The sequence below is a fragment of the Equus quagga genome, chromosome 14 (genome assembly GCF_021613505.1).
Source record: "Equus quagga isolate Etosha38 chromosome 14, UCLA_HA_Equagga_1.0, whole genome shotgun sequence".
Classification (NCBI taxonomy): Eukaryota; Metazoa; Chordata; class Mammalia; order Perissodactyla; family Equidae; genus Equus; species Equus quagga.
In genome coordinates, this window is record NC_060280.1 from 39,729,565 (window position 1) to 39,740,210 (window position 10,646).

Here is a 10,646-nt window from a genome sequence, read left to right on the forward strand (position 1 = left end):
TCCACTCTGTAAAGGAAAAAGTAGGAAAAACGAGAATAGTTATACTAGAATAATAGAATTGTGAATATTTTTTACTTTAAATGTCTTTTCAATGCCATGAGTGTTTTATCTTTTAAACCGAAATGGAGGGGGAGGATATAGTGTACTGGAAAATAACTAAAATAAAAGATTATCTACAAAGCTTAATGAAAAATTCTTAATGGTATGGGAAGATGTTTATGATGTGCAATATGATCTTAACCATAGATCTTAAAATAGATCTATCTTCTTTCTATGTTCGAGAGAGAGGCTAGAAGGAACTGCCCCAGAATTTTTACAGTGGTTATCTTTGGATTTTGAGCTTATGCATAATTTTTAGTTTCTTCTTCGTACTTTCTACAGTATGTACATATTATTTACATAGTCAGAAAAATAAATCTCTAATTTTTTTAAAAGTTGCTTAGAGTCTGTAGTAATCTCAATTAAAAAAAATTCCCATTTTTTTTAAAGGCCACCTTTAAAATTCTACCTCTTTTATTTAAGCAGTCTCTCTGATAGAATTACACATTTCTTGTAACATAATTCACACAAAAGGCAATTTGGGGCTATTTACTAGTGCAAAAAAGGGATTATACCATTAAATCAACTAGGATCAAATTACCGCATTTCATTGCATATAGGCTGTAATTAAGGCAAGTCTAAATCAGACTGATCTTTTCTCTTTTTTTTTCTTGTTTCCCATAATAATCTAATTTCATCTCCTTGCCTACTACTTTAATTATTTTACCCAACAATGTTGGAAAATTGCCCCAAAGTTACAGGCCAACCTCTGATATTCACACATAACAATGAATGTCTTGTTAATCTTAGAAAAAGAAGGATAAACTTGTGCATATTATAAGATGCTGATTGCAACAACCACGTGCTAGAAGAGTGGGGTCCCATGGTACGACTTTATACTGTACAAGTTTTGGTGAGGGAAAATATTCCCCTTAGAGAGAGAATGAATCAATAATTCAAACATTTGTTAAATTTTAAAAACATTTCGCAGATAGATTCAATAGATTTCAGGGGAGGGAGCATAGGTGGCTGAAACCAGACTAGGGCTGTTTAAAATGACCTCAAATGCTTCTTATTTCTATAATATGTTCATGAAAATACCCCTTGAAAAATTCAGTTAATGCATTTTTTGTATGCTTTCTGAGTGCCCAATTCTATGAGATCTACAAAAAGTTTCCTGCTGTAAAAGAGCTTCTCTCTAAATTGGTAGAGATAAAATTTACACGTTATGAAACAATAAGACACAAACGAAGGACAGATTAAATAGGTGACTCAGTCAAGTTAGGCCATTAAACAGGGGAGGGAAGTGTATCCCTGTCATCCACAAGCCTCTTTAAATGCTACTGTGATGCATCAGTATAGCAATTCCTAAAGGATTTTAAAATCTCCCAAATTAAAGTGAATTCTTGCTCTGGGAAATCTTCAGTAAGCAGGCATTTCTTTTTTCCTTATTTCTCCTACTGCTTCCAGCCTTCACTACATTTGCTATTCCACTAAAGCTAGAGAGGGAAATAGACCCAGGGGAGCATTTCCTTTCAGGGAAATATGACAGCTAGGATGCTGTGGGCTGCAAGTAAGAGAAGAGCCCACTCAAGCAGACGTAAATGAAAAGGAAATCTCATATCTCACCAGATAAGGAGCACAGAGTGAGGGTGGATTTCAGGTGTATCAGGATTAGAGGCTCCCATCAAGGCACCAGGGGTCTTTATCTGCACCTGTCCATCTCCATTCTCAGGCTGGTAGCAAAATGCTTGCTGCAGTTCCAGGAGGCACTCCCAAACATGGACATAGTCCAGAGAAGGGATGGACAAACTGTGACCCATGGGCCAAATCCAGACTACCACCTGATTTTGTAAATAAAGCTTTACTGGGACACACCCATATGAGATGTGTCCTTTACATATTGTCTGTGGCTGCTTTCACTTTGTAACAGAAGAATTGGGTACTTGGAAACAGAATTTGAAAAGTTCTCACAAAGTTAGGCCAGACTAAGAGACTGCTTGCTCTACGTTCACATTATCCATTCCTATCTCTAATGATCCATCCGTCTATCCAGCCAACCACTGATCCATACCTTCACAAACATTTATTGGATACTGTCTATCTCTGCCTAGGTACTTTAAGCTCACACGCACACACACACACACTTGCACACACAGCTATTTTAAGAGAGAGAGATCCCAGACACCTGCTTCTCAGAAACTTCTTTCTGAACTGCTTGACTCTGCACAATTCTAAACCCTTGTTCCCTGTTGTTCCCAATCCACGGGTTAATTATTCTCTGACCTCTCCTCCTCCTTTAGGTTTTGAGTGTCTTCTTCTTGAGGCTCTCTTCCACTCTGAGTTTGATTCTTTAAGAAGCTGAGATTGTGAGAGTCCAAGGCAGGGGGAAGAGAGGAAGGGAAAATAGAGTAGCATCTACTGAGGGTCTCCTGTGAGCCATGAATTGTGCAAGGCGCCCTACATGCTTCCTGTCTTCCCATCTGAATTCAGCTGCAGGCAGGCATGAGGAACCTTGGCAAGCAGCCGAGGAAGGGAATGCAGAAGGACACTTTCATTAATAGTTAATAGGGAGAGCTTGGTTCTCCAATTCGTTTGACAATTACCTGGAATCTTTTCATACTCAGACTCCTGCTATTCTTTCTAGTTCTTCCCCTTCCTAATCTTTCTGAGGACTTGGAAACTTAAAATTTAGTATGAAACTAAAGATGACCCCCCAAAATATTCCATTCTAGGTGACTTATTCTTAAAAGGAGCTTGTGCAAAATGTTAACAGTACTGATCACAAAATGAATGATATCAATTTTCTGTGAAATGTAATGTGAAAAGAACCATTATTTATTGAGCATCTACTATGCGATTTGTATATTAGTCTCATCTCATATTCACAATAAGCCTGTGATATAGCCGTTGTGGTCTAGTGGTTAAGGTTTGGCGCTCTCACCACTACAGCCCGGGTGCGTTTCCCGGTCAGGGAACCACCCCACCCATCTGTCGATTGTCATTCTCTGGTGGCTGTGTGTTGCTGTGGTGTTGAAAGCTATGTCACTAGTATTTTGAATACCAGTAGGGTCACCCATGGTGGACAGGTTTCAGCAGAGCTTCCAGACTAAGGTAGACTAAGAAGGACCTGGCCACTCACTTCTGAAAAAATTGGCCATGAAAACCCTATGAATAGCAGCAGAGCATTGTCTGATACGGTGCCAGGAGGTGAGAGGATGGCATGAAAAGACCAGAGAAGGGTTCCACTCTGAGGTACACAGCGTCACTAGGAGCTGGGATCTACCTGACAGCACTAACAACAAATATTGAAATTACTTAAGAATTTTAAAATTCTACCTCTTTTATTTAAGCAGTCTCTCTGATAGAATTACACATTTCTTGTAACATAATTCACACAAAAGGCAATTTGGGGCTATTTACTAGTGCAAAAAAGGGATTATACCATTAAATCAACTAGGATCAAATTACCACATTTCATTGCAGCTTTTCAGTGATGACATCAAGGAACTAGTCTTTTTCTGCATCACTATCCTTAGCGAGTTAACATGTAGTCTTATGCTTGTCAGCTCATGATTGCAAGAGGACTGCATCAGCTCCAGATGTCACATCCACATTCAAGGTAGAATTGAAAGGAAGTATAAGGCAAGCCACATTAGTCTCCATTTTATCAGGAAAGCAAAAACTTTCCCAGAAACCCCATCATCATACTTCTACTTTGGTATCATTGGCCAGAACTGGATCACATGGATACCTTTAATTGCAAAGGAGGTAGAGAAAGTAAGGAATAGGATTGTCAGGGTTGCCTTACACTAGGGATAGGCAAACAACCACCACGTCTGGACCACTGCCTGTTTTTGTAAATAAAGTTTTGTTGTAACATAGCCACACCCATTTATTTACATATTGTCTATGGCTGTTTTCATACTACAATGGCAGAGTTGTGACAGAGACTCAATGGCTTGCAAAAGCTAAAATTTTAATATCTGGCCTTTTACAGAAAAGTGTGCCAACCCCTACCTTAGACCACACTGAGGTCAGGCACTTTCCACCCCCAAACAAAACTGGGAAAGCTGTTGATAGCAACAAGAAGGGGACACTTTCACTGGGTAGACCACTAACATTGTCTGCCACACACAGCTATTGCTATCTGTTTTAGATGAGGAGACAGGCTCAGAAAGGTTAAGCAACCTGCCCAAGAACACAAGTTGAAGGAGTACAGTCCTAAGTTCAAAGTCAGGGCTCTCTGATTTCATGTCCTTTTGACCATATCATATTTTTGTGAATTTTCTCATCTGTGAAGGAGGTGTGAGACGCCTGCCTCTTATTCAATTTATCCCCAAAAATGAATTGTACAAAAGGGCAGAGAGCCAATGAATATATCTTAATGGGTTCACAAAATAATTAAGCATTTAGTTTTAAATTGCATTTCAATGCTCATTTCTCATCTTGTTCTCTTTCTGCTACATATAATATACATGCTAGTACACCCTGATCTACTTTTGGATAGCTTTTTCCTATCTTTTTCTCCCCACTATTGTCTCATATCAAGTAAATATGTACCATTCGTGCTTGCAGGTATTACCTCCCCACTGAGGGTGTGAATCACGTCTGTGCATACCCACTCTGTGCTCAACATATGCAGAATGACTGAGTGACATCCTCATCCCCACCATTGGCCTCTTGGGACTGAAAATGATTGCAGTTGCAGTATTCAAGGGCACCATGAATCCCCTTTGGCCTGGTTGGTCAGTGCCATCTGTCTGTGATGGCAGCAGCATCTATATGAATCTCAGGCCTTGACCTTGGGCTGCCTCTGTCCCTTCATTTCCTTTGCAACCTTGAAACAGCAGCACCAGGGGTAGGAGAGCTGAGAACAGCATACTCTGGGTCAAAGGAAAAGGGCAAAGTTTTGAGATGAAGAAGAGGCAGGCTTTTGTAAATCTATTTTCTTCTCACCTTTCTCCATAACCTAATCAAAGGGGAGCTAGAAGAAACCTCCTCCCCTCTTCCTGTCTTCCATTCCAGATGACTTAAGCTTCCTCAAATGGTTTCTACCTCTCTTGCTTGCAAGTCTCAGCCATTTCCTTAGCGTGGAAGATCCTTCTTCTCTCCCACCTCCATTCACCTTCGTCAGGCTAACTCCTCTTCTAAGGTTTTACTTTTAGAGTCAACGTCCTCCAAAAAGCCTTCCTCAGTAGTTGAAGATACCCCTGATTTCACAGCCACAGCACCTGGGCTGGGTCTAATGGTCTGTCTGCCTGTTCATCTCTTGTGTGAGTCAACAGGCCAAAACCTATGAGGAGCCACATCCACCTTATCCTATGTGCTCAATGAGTAACTGGCACATGAAAGAATGAGAACAGAAGTAAGAATTCCGAGGGCCCCTAACCCTTCCCACAGGTCAGGCCAGGGAATTCCTACCCACATTTTATCCCTCTTCCCTAGAGGTTTCTATTTGCTCCTCAGACTTTGGAAACTGTTAACCAGAACGAGTGTCTTTGTTTGGCGATCTTATCTGCATCCTTCTCCACAGGGTGTCGTTTTCCTCTATCTCTCCAGCCAGGCATTCCTCTGCTGCCAGAGCCATCCACCTCAGCTCTCTGAGTGCTGGAGCCTGGCGTCCTGGACAGAGTGCAAAAGCTACAGTGTAATCTCGCTTCCTTTCAGGGCCACTGACCAGAGGAAACAAAAAACACACTGATGGGGCTCTGCTGAGGCAGACCAGCCAGTGGCTCTGTAGTTTCCTTCTGTGTTTAAAGTCCCTTATCTGGCATTGCTAGCAAATCAGCAGGCCCACAGGTCAATGGGGGCTTATCTCCAGAGCTGGCGCTTCAAAGAGATAGTGCACACCACTCCCCTGGGTCAGATAGCTGTGCCAGTGAGAGATGGGGGTAGTTGGGATCAGTCAACTTCACACATAGAACACAACCCATTAAGGGTTTTTTAAAGCAAAGTTTTTAATTTTTTCCCATTATAAATGTAATCAGCACTTACTGTAGAAAATTTGGCAAATAACAAAAAGTGGAAAGAAAAAAATTCCTTCACAACTTAGTATATTTGATACATTTCTTTTTAGTCTTATACTAGGTTAGTTCTTTAATAGTTATGATCATATACATTTTGTAATAACCATAAATTTGTATCCTGGCTTTTTTTTTTCATTTAAAAATATAATGGAATTTCTCCAATTTTTTACATTGGGTAAATATAGTTTCGGTAGGAGCATAATATGTCTATATTAAAAATTTATTTAACCATTTGCTCATTGTTAGGTATTTAGATGGTTTCCAATATTTTTCATCTGAATTGTTATGAATGTCATTGAACATAAGACTTTTTCTAAATTTATACTTACTTCTTTAGGCTGGATTCCCAGGAGAGATAAAAAAATATGAATATTTAAGGTTCTTGGTTTATATTGCTAGATGATTTGACAGAAAGGTTCTACTAGTTTATGCTTCTACCAGCAATGTTTGAGAATGCCAGTTTATTACATCTAGGCAAGACTAGAGAGTTTCCTTCAATATGGTGTATTTTTCTTATTTGATAGGAAAAAAAAAATTCACAATAGGTTTAACTTGCAATTTTTTCATTACTGATGAGGTTAAACATTTTTTCTCAAGTAATTATGTCTTTTTTGGACATAACCTATTTATGTCATTTTTTCACCTCTCTATTTGGCCCTTTAATATTTTTTCTTGTTAATTTTGATGTAAATTAATTCTTATGTTCCACGTACACTGCAAATACTTGTTTCCCATTTGTTGCTTTCCATTTGATTTTGGTTTGTCTGGGGTACAGAGTAAAATTTTTTTGTGCTTCAATGCATTGCTTTTGAACATTGTGTTATCTTTTGTTACCTTTAAACTTATATAGCCTCCCTCCTAGAGATCTGATACCATTTTTTTCTTTGTTTGCTTTGATTATGTTTGTTTGTTTGGCTTAGGAGGAAAGTGATTAAGAACCCGAAATCTAAAGTCAGACTGCCTGAATTCAAATACCAGCTCTATCACCCACCAGCTCTACAATGTGGAGCCAGTTACTTAAACTCCAAGCACCTCAATCTTCTCATCTGCAAAATGGGAGCACTGATGTACACATACCTCAAACGGTTGTGATGATTAAATTAGTTAATATATGTAAAGCACTTAGAACTGTTCTTAGAAGCTTACAGTAAGTGCTGTGTAAGTATGGGCTGTTAATATTTAATCATCGTAGATTTATATTGTTTTAAAATCTGATAGAGCTAAGCCCTATTTTCCTACTTTTAAAATTTGCTTATTTTTCAAAAATTTCTTGGGTAGTTTCACCTACTTGTTTTTCAGGATGAAATTTCAGTTATGCTTCTAAAAGGATTTCTCATGAGAATGTTTTTGGCCTTGCCCCATCTACTTTTATGCCGGCTCTACAAGGCTGTTTAGCATCATGAAAGGCAAGAAGTAAAGCATCAGATACACCTGGGTTTGTATGCTTCTCAGTTCGGCCACTTTGTGGCTGTCCGACCATGGTCAAGACTTCCCTGAGATTTACTTTCTTTATCTCTAAAATAAAGTAAGAGTGGTAATAACAGAACCTGCCATAACCCAAATCTTGATCAACTGCTACATGGATAAACAAAATGTGATACATCCATACAATGGAACATTATTTGGTCATAAAAAGGAATCAAGTATGATATATGCTACATCGTGGATGACCCTGGAAAACATCATGCTAAGTGAAAGAAGCCAGTCTCCAAAGACCACATATTTTATGATTCCATTTATATGAAATTTACAGAATAGGCAAATCTATAGAGACAGAAAGTAGATTCATGTTTGCTTAGAGCTTGAGAAGATGGGGAAACTGGATGGTGATAACTAAAGGATACCAGGTTTCTCGTTAAATCTCATACGATTTGAACTGATTGATGGTACCAAGATTGTATGCCTACACCCTTGTTGCAAGGGAGACTGACTACTACATTGGAAAATTTACCATTTAAATATGAGAATTTCCGCTAACATAGAAAGGGCATTCAAAAGACAATGAGCAGTCTTGATTATAATCCTATGCCTACTATAAGAATAGAGATCGACTCTCAGAAAACCCAAAATCTAAGAGATGCACCAAGGAAGAGGATCCAGAGAAGAATATAGAGAAGGAAGGATGATATAGATGAAAAGAAAATACACAAAGAAAAATAATGGAAGGAAATGGATTAAAGAATTTCCAGAAGGAGGGAGTAGTGATCAAAAGTGTTAGTATTATACAGAAGTCAAATCAAATAAAGGCTGAGAATTACCCATTGGCTTTAGCCACTAGCAGGTCATCCATATCTTTAGTAAGAGAAGTTTAACTAATTTGATGAGGAGGAATCCTAATTTCAGTGGACTGAAAAGGAAATAGAAGATGATGATATAAAGACATATACTTTCTCAAGACTTGAGGATCTAGTTACAACATGTGGATGTTGTAATAAATATCGTATTTAATCCTTGTAAGGCCTTGTGAATTAGGGACTGTTATTACCCCTATATTACAGATGCAAGGAGGCTTTGAGACCCAAGGTTATGTGAGGGGCAGATCTGGGTCTTACAGTCAGACTTGTCTGACATTAGAGTCAGAAAGAACTCTTAGGCACCAGATCACACTGCAAACATTTTATAGGGCAATTGTTTTAGGGCAAGTCCCAAAATCACAGATTCTCAAAATAAGAAGGAATTTGAACTCTGATTCACTTCTTGGTTCCACTTCAGTGTTTCTTTCTCAGATCCTTAAAGGCAGAATATGTCTCTACCACATCCTCCCATCATGCTGTTTATTCCTCTGTTACATTTGTTTTTGATCATCTCTCCTTCTTCTGTTAATAGAAGTCTATTATCTTTATCTCTGAAGAATCACCCATTCTCTCAACCTTGGTCCACTTGCTTTGGCAAGTGCTGACTCCATTCATGTCTCTAGGGCTGGACAAGTCACTCAGTCTTGACTGTTAGAACATAGCATCCCTCTGATCACTGTGATAAATTTAGGAATAAGCTTGTGAACAAATTCAAGTCACTGAAAATTGCATCCAAGACTTACATCATACTGTTGTGGAAGAAAAGTCCTATTTTCTGTTGACTTGAATCTTGGAGGATATAGACCTGGAGCTGTGGGAAGCCATCTTCCCTTCACATAGAATCTGGGAGTGAAGCCTAAGGTTGGGAGAGCAGATCCAGAAGGTGGAGAGAGTTGGGGTCCCAGTGAGCCCTTGGATGAAGCCCCTTTTACGGCCAGCACCCCTGTACTTTTCTTTACATGAGCTAATAATTTTTGTTTGTTTAAGTCAATTTGAATGGGAGGATCTCCAATTCGATACCAAGAAAGACCTAATGCATAGCTTATGACTGCCTGCATGGTATTTTCTCCCCCAGTAGAATGTTAGCCATAGAGTGCCCTAATCCTCCCTTTTTTCTCTTTGTGCTCCACCCCCACCAATGTCTAGGATGATGCATTATGTGTAGCAAGTGCTCAGTAAATACCTGATGGGCTCAGTAGAATTGAGTGTAGACTGTTTCTGCAACATTCCCTAAAAGTTGCTTCAGAAAAGCTTCCTGTCTATAAGCTTGCTGACTGTCACTTTTGTCTCTTAATCACAAGAATAATCTGCAGAAGAAGTCCCAAATATTTGATCTTTCTGTTTGTTTGAATTCACATGAAACTAGAATTTAGTGTAAACATATACTTGGCATGTTCACTACATGCTCCAACAAAACAGCTTGAAAGATGCAGAGTGAATTGTTCTATCAGTGGCTCAATAGACTAAAATGTTCACTTTCTGTCCTTTGTGAAAAACTGGTTTTTCTCTGGCGCTTGATTCCTTTCACACAAAGAGGCTGACATCCTCTCAGGATAAAAAAGGGGTAGAGAGTTAAGATGTTTTTCTGTTATTACTGTGAAAACTTGGCAGCAATTCTTTACCAAAATGGCCATGAGCTGTTGCTGTTCTGTAGTTTAGGAGCATTGCCCTTCTAGGTTCATTAAACGAGAAGGATACAGACAGAAGGAAATACTTTCAGCACACATTGAGGAGCGCTGCTAAATGACGTGTCATAGCTATGGACTGCTGGAAAATTCTGATTTACTCGTATTAATAACTGCTGAGATTGTTGTTTCACACTGATATAGGTAAGGAGACTCTTCTACCCTATCTTTATAACAAAAAACATTGGAAGAATTATAGTGAGTTGATCATATTAATATTCTAATTCATCATAGCACTCCCAGGACACAGCATGTTGTTGTAGGCCTCTTTGCCTTTGAAAATGCCAGTCACTTTGCCTAGAAAACCCCTACGCATCCTTTAAGAATCTACTTATGTGTCACATCTGTGAAGCCCTCAGTCACTTCTTCAAAGGATTAATTCCTCCATTCTGGTTGTCACTACCAGTTGTTGTTGGTACTTGAGGTCTACAGTAAATTCAGGAAGTTGGAAACCTGTGAAATAAACTTACCCATGTGACATTGAAACCCTAAAGACAATGAATAATATTTCAGAACAGATATGAAAAATCACCTAAAGACAGGAAAATTCACAAACCTATAGGATTTAACTGTAACTGGATTGAAATGAAAAAATTACA

The 10,646-nt window shown here is 38.9% G+C and overlaps 1 long non-coding RNA gene across 1 annotated transcript in view; it reads left to right on the top strand.

The window, feature by feature from the left end:
- LOC124252348 (uncharacterized) overlaps nucleotides 1–10,434 on the top strand; it is a 35,172-nt gene extending 24,738 nt beyond the window's left edge. The window contains exon 3 of the long non-coding RNA XR_006891947.1: nucleotides 6,989–10,434. This is a non-coding gene — a long non-coding RNA (uncharacterized LOC124252348). The remainder of the gene's footprint in view (nucleotides 1–6,988) is intronic.
- The last annotated feature ends 212 nt before the right edge of the window (nucleotides 10,435–10,646 follow it).